Here is a 15759-nt window from a genome sequence, read left to right as displayed (position 1 = left end):
CAATAAGAATTTCTGTAATACCGGCAATTTCATATAAACTTTTCATGTACTTAATGAATCCTAATTTTTTTCACCTCTTAGAGCTTCAATTTTACCTTGCATCCAAATTTTAAAGCGATTGTAAGACAGATATGTTTCTGACCCTTGTGAGAGTCTCGTATTGTCCCTCTGTGTCTCTGCAATACACACATTTGCCTCTAGCTTTCTAGCTCTAGCTCACATATTTAGAGAACAGCATAGTACACTTGGAGGTGGCCCAGGAGATACAGTCCCGTTCCATGCCTCTTCCCTGACAAGCAAACCAACTTCCCAGGGAAAGATCACCAGATGCCAAACACACGTGCATTATTGTACCGTGCACCCACACTCATCTAGTGATGACTGGCTCAGGGAATCTTAAATGCCAGGACTGAGGAAAACTGAATCTAATGTACTAATACAATCGGAAAAAAATTAAAAAAACTTGTTGTGGCAGTTTGAGCCACATTAGAAATCCAAAAATCCAATTTCCAGGCTTCCCCCCACCCCTTCCCACAATTTATCCCAACACCGGAGAGAAACTTTCAGGCCAGAGGCTTCTATAGGGGAAGGGGAAGTATCTACATTTATTTACACAAATAAATATACTGTACAAACTAAAGGCAACTATATATATATATATATTATTACACTTGTCTCAGTCCTTTTAAGCCCCTCCCTTTACCTTTAGTCCAGGAAGAGCCTTTCAAGGCTGCTGGGTAACCAGTCTCTCTCTCGTGGGAGTGTTCTGGCCCCTGAACACTCCCTAACCAACCTTCAGCTGTTTGCTGCAGTTTTTTCTCTTCACGAAGTCCAAGAAAGTAGCTTTGAGTCCTTTCTCCTTGGTCTGCTGTGTGATCTCTCTTTCTCAGTCTCATACCTCAGTTCTGTAGGCTGCTGTAGTGTAGCTTATCAATGTACGCGTCCTGGAATGTTGATTCCTCCTCTGGGTTTTCGGCTGTCCTGCGTTTAGATCACGGCAGAGACATCCTTCGGTTCATCACCAATTTCGCCTGGGATTCATTTCCCTAGCTCCAAGCTATATTTAGTCCATCCACATGGCTCTGCTTCAATGCTGAGCCTTAAAATCCACCCCCACCTGCCTCAATGCAGTGGGGGGAAAAAGCCCCCTAACCTTGGCCACAGGCAGCTCGGTTCAGTTATACACTGTCCCAAGTGTCCTGCAGCTGCAAGGGGGGAAGAGGGCCTAGCCTCTTACCTCAGGTGTTGTGAATCTCTTCCTTCACAGCACACACTCAAAATGCTGCCTCTAACTCTGCTCTGGCCTAGGCAGAGTTGGGGGCTGCAGGGCTCCCCTCTCCCCCCCCCGGAGGGGGGAAGAAGGAGCCCAGCCACCCCCTGGCCTTCCACACCTACGCACAGCAGACACCAACAGAAGAATTGCCAACAGCTTCCGGAGCTGTGTATATATCATTTTTGAGCAGAAGAGAACGAGTGGTGATTGGCTCTTCAGGGAACACTGCCCTGGCATCCAATCACCTCTGAGCCCCCGACTCTCAGGGGGGGCCAATCTCAAACCATCACACTTGTCCAGAACCTCCTCCTCTTTCCACTGTACTGATATTTGATAATATCTAGAAAATCAATTTCTATTTGTAACAAAATTATAACCCAAGGAGAAGAAAAAAAAAGTCAAAGCAGTCTGTCTCAGACAGATTTCACATTGTGTCAGTAAAATTCAGGAATATGTACATAAAAGAAAGAAGGAATTTAGAGAAATAATGAGTGGTCTCTCAGAAAAAGCTTCCTAAAGTTTAATCAAAATTCGGTATATAGTAAGATTCTCTCAGAGACAACACACTTTTAAAACATCTGTGGAAACGATCTCTTGCTTAACTCATTTTGTGAAAAGAAATAATGACTTTCAGCATTTTTTCTAGGCAGGTATAACGACTGTGAAAACATTCCCAGCAATTTGATGCAGCATCTCTAATGATGAAATGACCTTTAAAGGTCCCTTCCAACCTAAAGTATTCTATGGTTCTATGAAAAACCATAGAGGTAGACATTGATGTTTCATAACTTCTGCTGGGTTTTGCCTTTCTTTACATCATGAAACCAAACTAAAATAGTAGAAAAAATGTGCACACAGCATACATTTGCAATAGTAACCACATCCTGACTCAACACTCTTGCAGAATATAAAACTTTGAAAAGAGACTTGGCTGTAGCATTGTCATTTGTGCAGACACAGCGCAAGGTCATGAGTCAAGCAAAATGACTGTCGTGGTTGCTCTCAACAAGACAATTAATTATTCAATTAATAAAATGTGATGGCTGCAGAAGAGCTGTGCTTTTTCCTGTGTATGGCTAGGCTTTTCATGGCAAGGAGTAAGGAAATTTTCTTCATCTTTATAGCAGGCACAAAAGGTACAGTTCTAGGTCCCAATTATAAGAAGAGGGGAAAAGATGTCATAGAAGAAATTTTATAACTACATGGTTACATTGGCTAGTAAGGTATTCAGTTGCCTATCTAACCTAAATTGTAGAATAAAATGAGACTGAGATAGCAAGTAAATGAGCAATAATAGAGGAAGTAATAATTTAATAAGTTTACATTAGTAAGAAATATCTTTATTTGGTGTTCATTTAGAGCTGACAAATACAACAATAAAACCTTTTGTGAAAACTTAGTCTTGAACTCTTAACAGTGTTTTATCAGTATTTTCTATGAAAGAGAAAGTCTGACCTGTTTCCTAGTGCCATTCTTTATTAACAGTTTCAAAATTATATTTTTTAATGAGAAATAATTTTTTCTTACAAATGTTATTGGAAATAATCATCATTATGTCAAGTAGAGCTATAGTGCAGGATTTCTGTTTTAAAAATTGGAACTTAAAACTGATTGTTAAAATGTAAAAGCAAGATACAATTTTTTAAAAACACTATATGAGTGTCTATGTTCTGTGTCAGTAGACCTGCTTTTTAGCACTTTTACATCAGCTGCAAAATCATGGTCCAACTACTAGAGTGTGGGCTGAACATAGCCTATTGGTCAGAGATGGCTCTGCCTTTGCCTATGTGTCCTAAACTAGCATGCTGCCACCCATACAAGAGGTTCTAAATGTACAGCCAACAGGAAATTCTCTGCCAGTGTGTCGAGAGGATTTCCGCAGCTGGGATCTCATCTTGCCGATTAGACCATGCTGACTAAAACACAGCATCTGCTTACTCATTTTGAATTTTTAACACACTGATTCTACATTAACATTTAGTTAGAGCTTGATTATATTTACTAGACTTTAGGGTAAAGCTTTCAAGCAATGAAAAGTTGATGTTTAATAATAAGCATTTGGAAAAATAAACTTGCTTGTTTAATATAATTTTGTCTTTTTGCTTCATTGCTTTTTCCTAGAAATGCGATTTTTCACCAAAGAGGAGTCATTATAAGGTTACATCACCTGCATTCTTCCATTTCTAAAAACACATGAAGTTACTTTGTTGTTCAGACATACATTCTGATAGAATATAAACTTGCTGTGTTTGGATGCTAGCATGTAGCCACAAGACTTAGCAGGTACTTCACTGTCTATCACACTAGGAAGAGCATCAGGGGATGTGCTGCTACTGCTGCTCCGTGGTTGGGAGCTCTGAGTTCTATGTTCATTACTCGGAGATGCGACAGGCAGCTTCCCAAAGCGGTAGTACTGTTTGGCAGGGACAGAAGCTAAACATGATTTACCCTCCCCTTTTAGCTACTGGAGGGAGGCAGAAATGAACAATAACTCAAGTAGCACAATGTTTTCTGTTGGAAGATACTCTGGAGTACCTGGGCAAATGTGTTATTTGATGCTTTGGATGTGGTCAAAGGAGGGTTCTGTACAATCCGTCTGTGGGTCAATACAGCTCTGCTGCCCGGTAGCCTCATTAAGGATTCAAATTGTACTGTATGTTACAGTTTTTATCTATGTGACAGATTTCAATTCCTGATTATCCCCCACAAGCAAGCCCAACAAAGGCTGTGGGGATTCCTTGCGTGGGATTCCAAGAACTGCTGCAGAACACATCTGCCTCTGTGACTCCTGTTGTCTTTTTTTTGCTCCCCCCTTTCCCTGTGTCTGACTCCTACTGAGGCACTGCTCAGCCCTGCCTGTTCATCCTTGACATTCATTTGAAAGCAGGCAACAAAGATGATCAACTGAGAACTGATGCAGAAGTTTGTATTCCCAACACAAAGAGAAGTTGTCACATTAATCATAAGAACAAGGTGCCATGTAAAAGTGCTAGCAGTGTGAAAACGGCAATCACATGGACAATGTAACCAGGTAGATGGGACAAGGAAGGGCACTTCCTATTGACTGTGATGTCTGGTTTGCACTCAAACTGATCCTTAAACCTGAACATCCTAGAGTGATGACACCCATTAACCTTCACATTATTGAGAGGTAATGAACCACTTTTGGATTTTATCATCTCCAATGGAAACACTCAAGTTACTGCAGATTAAGTCTGAGTGTAGGGGTGTGCAAGATCTCGTTCTGTATTGCACAGTCTGGAGAGACTGAATATGACACCATAAGAAGAGTGTCACAAATTTATATAAATATATTGCACACTTTTCTCTTTTTCTGATAAAAACCTGTTTTAATTTTGATACTCTGGATGGGGAAAAATGGTATTTCCTCTACCTGCAGCAAGTTATTATTTCATAATACTAAATTTTCAAGAAAGCATTTTTCAGGCTTCTATAAAGTTTTGTGAAACTTATATATATATTTTTCTTTTTTTATTTGACCTGAATATAGTATAAAAAAGAAGAAGTACTGCAAACCAAGCATTTTTAATTTTTTTCTTCAATACAAAGAAACCCACTTTTATAAAAAAATCAAAATTACATATTTTTTATTAAGATAATGTGTAGAAATGTTAGCCAATAATCAGGACTCCACAACAAATACCTGTAGATACACACTGTAAGTACCTCTGTAGGTTTACATATTCAGATGAGTGATATTAACAACTGGATTAAGAATTAGTGCAGCCTAGTTTATATGGCAAGAAATCTGTGAACACCTGTCTGCTATTCAGTCTCCTTTCTGAATTACACTCTTTCTCTGATAATATCCTCTCTCTCTCTCACTTCTCAAAACTTAAAAAAACTTAAACTTAAAAAAAAACAAACCCCAAACTACTCAACTGCAATATTTTGCAGCTAACCCATGTAAATATTAAGATTTTAGCTACATAGATTTGACTGTAAAAATAAGATGCAATGGGATATATGAATAATATTTCTATTGATCTTGTTAAGTTTTGGGACATATGGAAACTTAGTGAATCTCTGCTCATGAGGTTAATAAAAAATGCCCTGTCTTCACTTCTACCAGTCTGATGTCTGAAAACTTACTAAACTTTGCATCTTCTGCATCTCTGTGATGCAGATAAAGAGGTGAGCTGTTGAACAGATGGTGAATAAATGACTCTCACTTTTGCTACTTTCACACTTGCCAGAAGCAAAGCTGACAAATTTTATTTGGAGCCTGGAATGTGATTTCTTTATTTAAACTATATGCTTAGCACTAACAAGGGAGCACTCAGGAACATTAATTCAAACATACAGAGTGTCTCACTCTGGGAGCTGTGTTCAACCTTTTTGAGAATTTCTTATTTACAGAAAATAATCTTCATTGTATTTTTCTGCTAAAAACATAGTCACAGTCTCTTCATTCCAGTGTAAAAAATTATTAAAGTCACTGTTTGTATATATACATATGTGCATAAATAAATAGATGCATCTATATATTCTGTATGTAGCAGACAACTCTTGAGACAAATTATATTTCTGTGCTTGAAAATGTAGTCCAAAAAACTGCAATACATTCATCCAAATAAAATACCTAACTCTTCAATGAAATGCATTCTAATTTTTTCCTTTGTCTTTATCATACTGTTCTGTTTCATACAGTGCATATTTGTACTGTCTCCATCCACTGTGAATTCAGTATTCTAAACCTTCAAACCATTGGCTTTATAATGTTATGTTCTGCTTTGCTCATCTTTACAGTGCTACTGGCTTTACATTGTTTCATTCCCCTTTGGTCCCCAGTCACACTCCTCAAAGCACATTGCCCTGTCACCAAATCTTTCTGCATCCATCACCTGTCTGTTTTCTATTTCCTATCTGCTACAGACAACACTTTCCTCACCTTTTCTACTTTTGTTACCAGCTGAGCGAATTTAGATTTCAAAAGTGCTTGGCATCACGTAAGACAAAGGATTGAATTAGGAAGAGAACTTCTGCCACACTTCTCTTTGTGGTACACCTCTCGGCACTAAATTATTCCTGCTGGAAAGGTATTGGGGCACATAGAAAAGAAGCAAAACAAAATTAAACAAAGCTCGTGTTGTGGATACTTGTTGGGCTTGCCAGTTTTCTCAGAAGGTAGGCATTGTAAGGTCCTATGTCTGATTGTTATCTATTCTCTTCCATTCTTCTCAAACACAGATACTCCTGGATAAAATTTCAGAAATCCGTGTATAGTAATTCACTGCTAGAACATCTTGCTGCCATCAAGGCTTGACTTCTTAACGGAGATGTAAAAGTAGAATGACACAATTAGGATTAATAATTAATCAAAACAATCTCTGTGACCATGGCTGTTTTGTTCAGAAAGGGAACAATATATTACTTCACAAATGACCATTCCTTGTTGTTCATTTTTTTACATCACCACCACATAAACAGATTGAAGGTCAGACACCTCAAAACAGATTATATTCATTTTTTTTGTGATAGTCGTTATTCAAAGTAAGCTCATTTTCTGGTTTTGATATATTCTTGTTATTCTGTTCTGGTTTACTTAAATATTTGAAAATTCCCATAACTAGCCACTAGAAGCATAAAATCTGTACATATTTTAAGGCAGAGACGTTATAGCAAGAGTCATAGCAAAGTTTATCTATATGTCACCTATGTAGCTAAGAAGATTCTGTTGCTCAGTATGTATAATTCAAAAAAGTGAAGCAGAACTTCACTAAGTACGTGTAGAGCAGGTTGTTCCTTGGTACATGTTTCCTGCTTTAAATGCACAGGTTTACAAATATGACTTGGATAATGCATCTGAAAATAATGCTGCATAGAAGAGCTCAATACCATTAGAAACATGGAAGAACACATTTAATGAATTTGGTAGATGGTAAATTAGAATTGATCTTCAAGTGTAATACAGTGAAAAAGCCAGCGATTCTGTATGCAAGGCAGAGTTATTTCACAGCCAGAATGGCCAAGAAAAATGATCATGCTGGTATAATTTGTCTAATTCAGCATGCATCTGAGAAGTACACATAAAAGGGGAAAAAAGACTGTACAAGTTGCTGAAAAGTATATTATTATAGGGATAAAATTAAATAAAGTACAGTAAAATCCAAACTACATTATAATATAGATCTGCTATGTCTAAGGATATAATGGAAACAAACAGTAACAGATCAGCTGAATAATTTAGGGTTACACTGGACATCACACTTAAAAACATAGTATATCATAGACAAACAATCTTGCTTTGGCAGAGGACTGTACAAATGACTTAGTAGGTCTCTTCCATTACTAATTCTTTTCATTCAGTGCTCTTTGTAGACCAATGTTAAGTACCTCTAAAAGGCACTAGAGAGATTAGACCTCCATTTACTTATTGTCCTAAAAGCTAATCTTCGATCACAGAGCAGTGAGATACCATGTCTATTAGCTGAAGTTGTTTACCCTGGAATGAAAGAATATTTAAAGACAATGGATAAAATAAGAGTCTCTAATCAATCAATGTGAATTACTCCAGGAGTTTATGCCAACACACTAACAGTCCGTCACTTAAGATGACTAATGTGTTAGAAACAGTTATGGATGCTGGGTTATCATTTCATTAAGAAGTATCAATTGAACAATGAATCATCTATTCTAGCTTCAGAAAGAGTTAAAAAAGCAATATTTAGATTTATTCCTTTAGTAAAATTATAACCATCTCAAGATAACTATAAATATATTTGTATACTTTGTATACTTCATATACTGCTCTTTCAGGCAGTGAACAAAATCATATGAGGAAAACTCCAAAAAGCGTGTACTTAGAACATTTCACAGGGTTTCTTCCAGGAGATGGGATAATTAGCTCTCTCTGACATACTAAAATTCAGGTTAGGAGAACATATTTCTCCCTGGTCTACAATCTCTTAAAATTTATTCTGTTGATTTTATATCACCCAACCTTATGATTCATGTAAAATTTGTAAACTTTGTAAAGTTTTGCATTTATTTTGCTGAAGTGTGGTAATGTATAAACAAGTTCAACAGATTCATAGTTAATTCAATGTTTAGAAAACAGTCAGGTATATTGAAAATGTTGTATCTTTAACTGCAAGGGATTATTTTTCTGGTTAAATTATTAACTAATGAGTTAAATGCTTTGTTATTTTATGTATTTATTTCCTTCGTAACACAGAAATTTAAAAACACTGTGGTTTTTGTATGCGGTTTTAAATATATATTATATTTAAATAATTATACCTTTACTCACCGAGGCAGGAGTCAAGTTTAGTAGAAGCTTTATAAATGCAGTGAAGGAGAAGGTACCTTCTCTGACCAAGTACCACCCCAAAATTTAAAAGAGATCATCACAATTCCTTTCCTTTTGTTTTGGAAAAGAAAAAAGTAAATTCCGCACTTGATGCACATTCACTTGTCCCAGGACAAGGTGTTTAAATTAAATAAACAAATTATGGTCTCCTGCCCCACAACCTGCAGCTGAAATACACATTTTTTTTCTCAGGAAGAACCCCCTGTTTCAGCATTCCTTCCAATGCTAAGGTTTGCCTTTCTATGTGCCTTACAACACCTTACTCCTCAAGGTAGGTGAAAAGGTTTGACGACCTTTCTGTCAAGAACCTGTTTATAGCATCTGAGGGGAATTTTCTATTTAGTGTACTTATTGAGACAAGATTCAAGATGGTTTGATAGGAACAGTAAGGCAGAGAAAATTTAGCACTTAGTAGTTTTGCTGAAAAGTATACAAGTTTTGAACAGAATTTTGCTCTTTGAGCTGAAGAAAACAAGAGCCTGAGACTGGCAGTGTTTTATTTACATGGAGGTCACATAATATAGAGGGTCAATTAACGTCAAGTTATATGATGACTGGGTGGATTTTCCTCTCTGCTCTGCAGGGCATAGTATTAAACTGAAAAAAATAAAAATACTAAAAACAAGAAAATAATTCCTTTGGAGAGCATTCTAAATCTGCAATAGGTTTTTGTGTCAGGGCAGTTATGATTCCATAAAATTTTATTAGTGTAATTTCATATACCAAATTTTCTAATGTGTTACTTATTCAACCGAAATGTAATTAATTTTTTATCCCTAATAGAGTCTCTCTGAAAGTTATCTAAAATCTGGATGTCATGGTCTTTATATCAGTAGTTCGTAAAAAAATTCCCTTGGGAGTTACCAAAAATGCCTGAGTGAAAATGTGTGTTACCTACTATCATGGCTAGGCTTCGCAAACAAAGATTTGGGAAGGGCTTTACCCACGTTTGTTACAAGCGCGCTGGTGGCTAAAAAGGCCAATACGAGACAGGCACATCTGGTTGCAAAAGGCACAGCAGAAAGACTCCTTAGGTGGTAAATTCTGCAAAGCACAATTCTTTCTGCATTGTCTTTTCTGCTCAAGAGTGATCCTGCGTGCTTTCTCAAAAGCATCAGCAGCGTTATAGGTGGTGTGTCTCCAGACCTCCCGATTTGAGGCCAGAGTAGACCAGTGATGATGATCAATATGGCCAAGGCTGAGATATTGTTTCAGGGAGTCCTTGTATCTTCTTTTTGGGGCTCCTCTCTTGCAGCAACCGGTGGCAAGTTCACCATAAAGCAAGATCTTGGGGAGGTGGTGGTCCTTCATCCTTGAGATGTGCCCTGCCCAGCACAGCTGTGTTCTCAGCAACATGGCCTCAATACTTGTGATTGCTCCTTGTTCTAGAACAGATGTATTAGTCACATAGTCTGACCAGTGGATGTTAAGGATTGTACGGAGGCAGCATTGATGGAAGCGTTCTAGGAGATGCAGGTGGTGGCGGTATATGACCCATGATTCAGATCCATATGAGAGTAGACAGCACTATGGCTCTGTAAACACTAATCTTTGTACTTTTCTTCAAGTGTTTATTTCGCCAAACTCTTTTATGAAGCTTTCTGAAGGCACTATATGCCTTTGCTAACCTGTTGTCGGTCTCACCGTCAATCTTACCATCTGAGGAGATGAGGCTGCCTAGGTAATTAAACTGCTGGACTGATTTGAGCTCTGATTCGCCAATGGTGATATAGGGATGATGGAAGACTTCCTGAGGTGCAGGTTGATGGAGAACTTCTGTCTTCTTTAAGTTGACTTCCAGCCCAAAGAGTTCAGCAGCGTCTGCAAAGCAGGATGTTAAACACTGCAGAGCTACTTCTGTGTGGGCGACAAGGGTGGCGTCATCAGCATAAAGCAGCTCCCGGACAAGATGGTTTAAGGTCTTAGTGTGGGCCTTGAGTCACCTTAGGTTGAACAGACTTCCATCAGTACGATATCGAATGTAGATATCGTCCTGATCATCGAGGTCTGTCGTGGCCCTTTGGAGCATCATGCTGAAAAAGATTGTGAATAGGGTCGGTGAGAGAACGCAGCCTTGTTTCACACGATTAGTTATTAGAAAGGGCTCAGAAAGTGTGTTGCCATATCTGACTTGGCCGCGTTGATCCCCATGGAGTGAGATGATCATTTTAAGGAACTTGGGGGGACAACGTAAGCATTCCAAAATCTGCCATAGAACTTTTCTGCTCACGGTATCAAAAGCCTTGGTGAGGTCGACAAAGGTTACATAGAGACCTCTGTTCTGTTTCCTACACTTCTCTTGCAGTTGTCTGAGAACAAACACCATGTCTGTGGTGCTCCTGTTGACTCTGAAACCACATTGGCTTTCAGGTAGAATTCCTTCTGCTATAGCAGGTATTATTCTGTTCAGGAGTATTCTTGCCAGGATTTTGCCAGCAATGGAGAGCAGAGTAATACCACGGTAATTTGAACACTCTGATTTAATTCCTTTCTTCTTATACAAGGTGATGATGACTGCATCACGGAGGTCTGAAGGTAGTTCGCCTAGTTCCCAACAGCACAGTACAAACTCGTGAAATTTAGCATGGAGTGCAAGGCCCCCATGTTTCCAGATTTCAGGTGGAATTCCATCAACCCCTGCTGCCTTGCCGATTTTCACGTGCTGTATGGCCTTAAGGGTTTCTTCTAAAGTGGGGGCAGTATCCAATTCATACTTCACCTGTTGTTGTGTGATGGACTGAATAGCTGAGTCTTGGACTACACGGCTAGTACTGAAAAGAGTCTGAAAGTGTTCAGACCATCGATTCAGGATGGAGGTTTTATCTGTCAGAAGTGTTTGACCATCAGCGTTGACCATATGCACATGCATACACACACAGATACACAGACATAGGTCAAACAAGAAGTTTTCTTAGCAAAAGGAAATTAAAACAATACAGACTTGAAAATGTAATGGCCTTCTATAATCAACAGAAAAATAGGTAAACTGCAGCATTGTTTGTAAATTCCAGGTTGTTTTCTTTATTATTTTTTAAGGAATCACAATTTCAGAGACTGAATTAAACATACGAATAAAACAAGTTAGTGAACTGCTACTACAGGACTTCTTCTAACATGGTATGACTCAGTAAAATATCAGTCCAATCAAAAAATATGATGTATATATAGACACTAATTTGACTAGAAGAATATTTAAAAAAAAAAAAGGAAAGCTTTTGCCTCATTCCTTTGGAAAGCAAGAGTAAAAATTAGTAAAAATCGTTTCCTTTCAGATTTGGTCACTATTATTGCATGAAGAAGTGTATCACCTACAATCACTGATGAAAAAAAATTCAAGAACTTGACAACTGACTACTGCTTATAAACAGAGTAAATTTAGACCTAAATAAGCAGTCATTACTCACAAAATACAATATTGGCCATTTTCAGGAAAGAAAGGTTTAGTCTTCTAAGCAATTATAAAAAGACCACAGATCCTTCAAAAAGAGAAGCAACTCCAGGGAAGAATGTAAACTTTTTAAGATTTATGAGCCAATCAATAACAGTCCTTGAGGGATGACAACAAAAATAGCAGTCATTGCCAAAGGTTTAAATTATGTGTTTCAAACTTGCTAAAGAATGTAAAGGAAAGAAACCTTTGAAATCTGAATAATTCTTTCTGGCACAATTCAGGATTGAACTGGGCTATACAAGTAGAATAAAACATTGGGCCATTAGGCTTTAGAGAAAGTCAGGAGAAGACCATCACACTTTCTGTGATGTTCTGTGCTCTGTCCATTTGAAAAATATTCTCCATGCTTCCTCAGCTCTGATATGATAGTATTTCAGGTATTTTGGGACCTGTTATTTCTCCTTCCTGCATTCTGTATACCTGTAGATGCCAGTAGGACCCTTACCCTTCATGAATGAAATATCGCTGGTATTTAAGCTAAGACTTGGCTCAGCTGCCAGCTGCTTTAAAAAAACCATACTTCAATGAAATTTGATCATATGGTATTTACTAATGTATTATTACTGGACAGCTGAATGGCTTCAATAATAATTCTTAGTATTTTTCTTTCCCTACAAGGATAAAATAGACAGGGCCCCATTAATCTGGGTTATTTTAAATGAGCTACACAAAATGCTAAGTGGGCCCCTTATTTCCCTCACACCATCCCACAGCAAGAAAATATGATGTGGCAGGGATTTGTCTTGACTTATATCATATGAAGAACAGACCCAAAGTAGACATAAAACTGCCTTTCTTTAATGTCTTCTGATTGTTTCAGTGAATTTATATGGCTTTGGTGCATTAATAATCAGTCTTTGAGAATTTCCTGATATATCAGCTAGTTATCTCCAAGAGACTTCCGTATATCAACCTTGTAAATATATTAGCCTTTAGTAAAGTTCATGTGGTTGGCTTAGAAAACTAGTTCTGTTCTTCGATGTGTTTACTAACTGTGTATCCTAATGCTCAATATAAACTAAATTGAGTATTGTTATTTTTATTACTACATGATGTGAACAGGGTAGAATATTCAGACTTTCCAGAATGACTAAAACTTGGGACATCTGAGAGAAAAAGTCTATCAATTACCTGACCAACAAGACTTTTGCTCCTTTATGATAGCCTTTCAGCGTAAAGTCTTTGGTTATGCCATAGATACACTCATCACTTTTTAAAGTAACACAAATGATGGCATAAACTACAGGGACTTCTTAGGCTAGATTCTCTTCTTCATAATGAATAGAAGCTACATTAGAAGGTGCACTAAATGCCAGAATCCCACTGTGCGAGGTCCTCTGCCCAGTGAATTTTGTTGATGCTACAATTGCACGTTCATGTGGATTTTTAGGAGGACTAGAATGATTTAGGATCCATGTTCACAGTCAGCATCCTGATGGGTCACTATGCATCTGCACAGGTTTTCAAATCCCAGTTCAGTCCATCTGTGGCTTTACCTACACTTTAGCTTTTGATGATACAGCTACCAATTAAGAATGCATAAAAAGAAAATTAGGCTAATCTCTGGGAAAAGATTTTGCTCTTAAAACTTCACAGGTTTATGGGAAGATTTCCAAATATGTTTAATGCCTTTGAAGATCTGTCCTTAATGTAAAGAAGTGACTGGAAACTCAAATGCAAAGGACAAAGAGAAGAGACACACTTAGAGAATCACAAAGTCAGAACTCAGTTCTGAGTCAGAAGATGTTAAGGACAAGGCAGGTTGCTCCGCCCCATGCACACACTTTCCAGCTCAATGATATTAACAAAAGTTTTGATTGTACTCAGATGGTGCAAGAAGAGTGGAACTTATTATATATCATCACGGTAATCTGTAAGCTACAGCTAGCTGCAGACTACAAAGTATTGTAGAGACAAAACAGGATGAAGTATTGAACTTCATTATTTAATACCCAGAAAGAGGTTTCCCATGGATTTCTAAAGTCAGTCCATATTTCTCTGCATAACCATTTCATTTTTCTGACTGATCCTGTGAAGGACTCTTCATTCCCGGTGAGTCTGACCTAAGCCTACAGAGTTACAAGATCCATGGCAACAGGATAGATAAGGATGAAACATTTGACTGCAGGGACCCTGAGAGTGTCTTAAGGCCACTTCATGATATGCCATCACTGATATTGACTGAAAAACCCACAACATGCCAGCATGTTTGAGGACACTCTGGACTGAGAACTTCTGCTTGCTGAGAAATTAAAAACTATTTTAAAATTAAAAAAAAAAAAGTTTCCTACAAGATAGTAAACCTGCTGTTTGCCCCACTCTAGTTACTAAATATATAAGATTCCAAAATTCAGTAAAATCTCATTTTGAAGAAGAGACAACGGGCTGGATGGAAGGATGTACAAAGAACAGTAAGTGAATCTCTAAGTACCTATTTTGGACCTCAAAATAAATAAAAAACAAACACAGAAATGAAATAAGTAGACTATTACCAGTTTTGCTAGCAAAAGGTCAAAGTCTTCCAAATGAAAAGCACTGATGCATCAAGGACAAACAAACAGACTGCCTTGCAAACTGTGTGGATTTCTATGGCAGTTTATTTGTGTATATCCTGGGGGATCTACAACACATTAAAAGAATGCATTTGAGCCTTGTATCCTAAATAGATGCTTCTGTTGCTAGGTGATGTAATATCCTTGTAACCCTAAGAACTCCAAGGACAATTGCATTGTGACATTTCTCTTGCCAGCAGCAAGCTGTTGGAAAAGTGGAATCGAAGTTTTTGGTTGATGTTTGTTCTCAAAAACTTTTCAGTTCAATACATTTGAACTAATGCAGTAGATTTTTAATATTATTTTTCTTCTAAAAGCACAGCTATGTTGTTTTCACTCTTGAAATATTAGTCTTATCAAATGGCCTTTGGAAAGATTCAGCATTTACTTTTAAACCAAGCTCTCAATTTAACCCCATATTGGAGGGAAAACAGACTCTTGAGTTACAGAAATTTCATTGGGAGGAGTTGTTCAACACTTGACTGTGCAGTAAGCCATCCACTGCAGTGCTTCAAAGGTCCTGATTATTCTCCAAAGTGTGTGCTGGGAGGGAAAGAAAGTAGAAGGAAGAAGATGATGATAGAGGTGGAATGATAATAGCAGAAAATGAATGTTGACAGGAGAGTCAAATTTAGTTTAAACTTCCCTAACAATGGAATTAAAAAAAAATTGATTGGTTTTGAACTTAACGTTTCACGGGAAGAAACACCAAATATCTGCAAATCTTCAGTATGCTATTGAAGATATCAAGACCAATATCTATATCATAATATCAAAAGTGGGCAGAGTGCTGAGTGAAAAACACTAAAATGAGACTAGTAAGTGGATCATGCCTCATATAAGTCCTCACAGGTAAAAAAAAGAAAAATACATAAACTAATTAAAGGAACTGCAATCAAGCAACAGCTCACCAATATTCCTGCCAATCTACCAGAGTTCTGTTGATGTGATAGCACCTATGGAATAGAAGTGAGAGAATAATTTTTTATTATCTCAGTTGTCTGCTACAGAGTTCTTGTGTGTGACAAATTCAATGAAAAATGTAACTAACAAAGTACTTTTTTCCTCCTATGCTCTTAACTGCTACAGGAATCTAATGTCTTTAAAGATTTATGTTACAAAGACCAGAAATGAAAAGATCTTGTTAGGA

At 37.5% G+C, this 15759-nt stretch overlaps 1 long non-coding RNA gene across 1 annotated transcript; it reads right to left on the bottom strand.

The window, feature by feature from the left end:
- Nucleotides 1-662: 662 nt before the first annotated feature.
- LOC113967568 lies at nt 663-14107 on the bottom strand. Its single transcript, XR_003534215.1, has 4 exons — nt 14098-14107; nt 3722-3727; nt 2155-2161; nt 663-1008 (listed from the first exon to the last, which is right to left on the bottom strand). It is a non-coding gene; the product is annotated as an uncharacterized LOC113967568 (long non-coding RNA).
- Between the last annotated feature and the right edge of the window lie 1652 nt (nt 14108-15759).

The sequence above is a fragment of the Neopelma chrysocephalum genome, unplaced genomic scaffold, assembly GCF_003984885.1.
Source record: "Neopelma chrysocephalum unplaced genomic scaffold, ASM398488v2 Primary Assembly neopelma1_23, whole genome shotgun sequence".
Classification (NCBI taxonomy): domain Eukaryota; kingdom Metazoa; phylum Chordata; class Aves; order Passeriformes; family Pipridae; genus Neopelma; species Neopelma chrysocephalum.
This window is presented reverse-complemented; position numbering and strand designations above follow the sequence as displayed.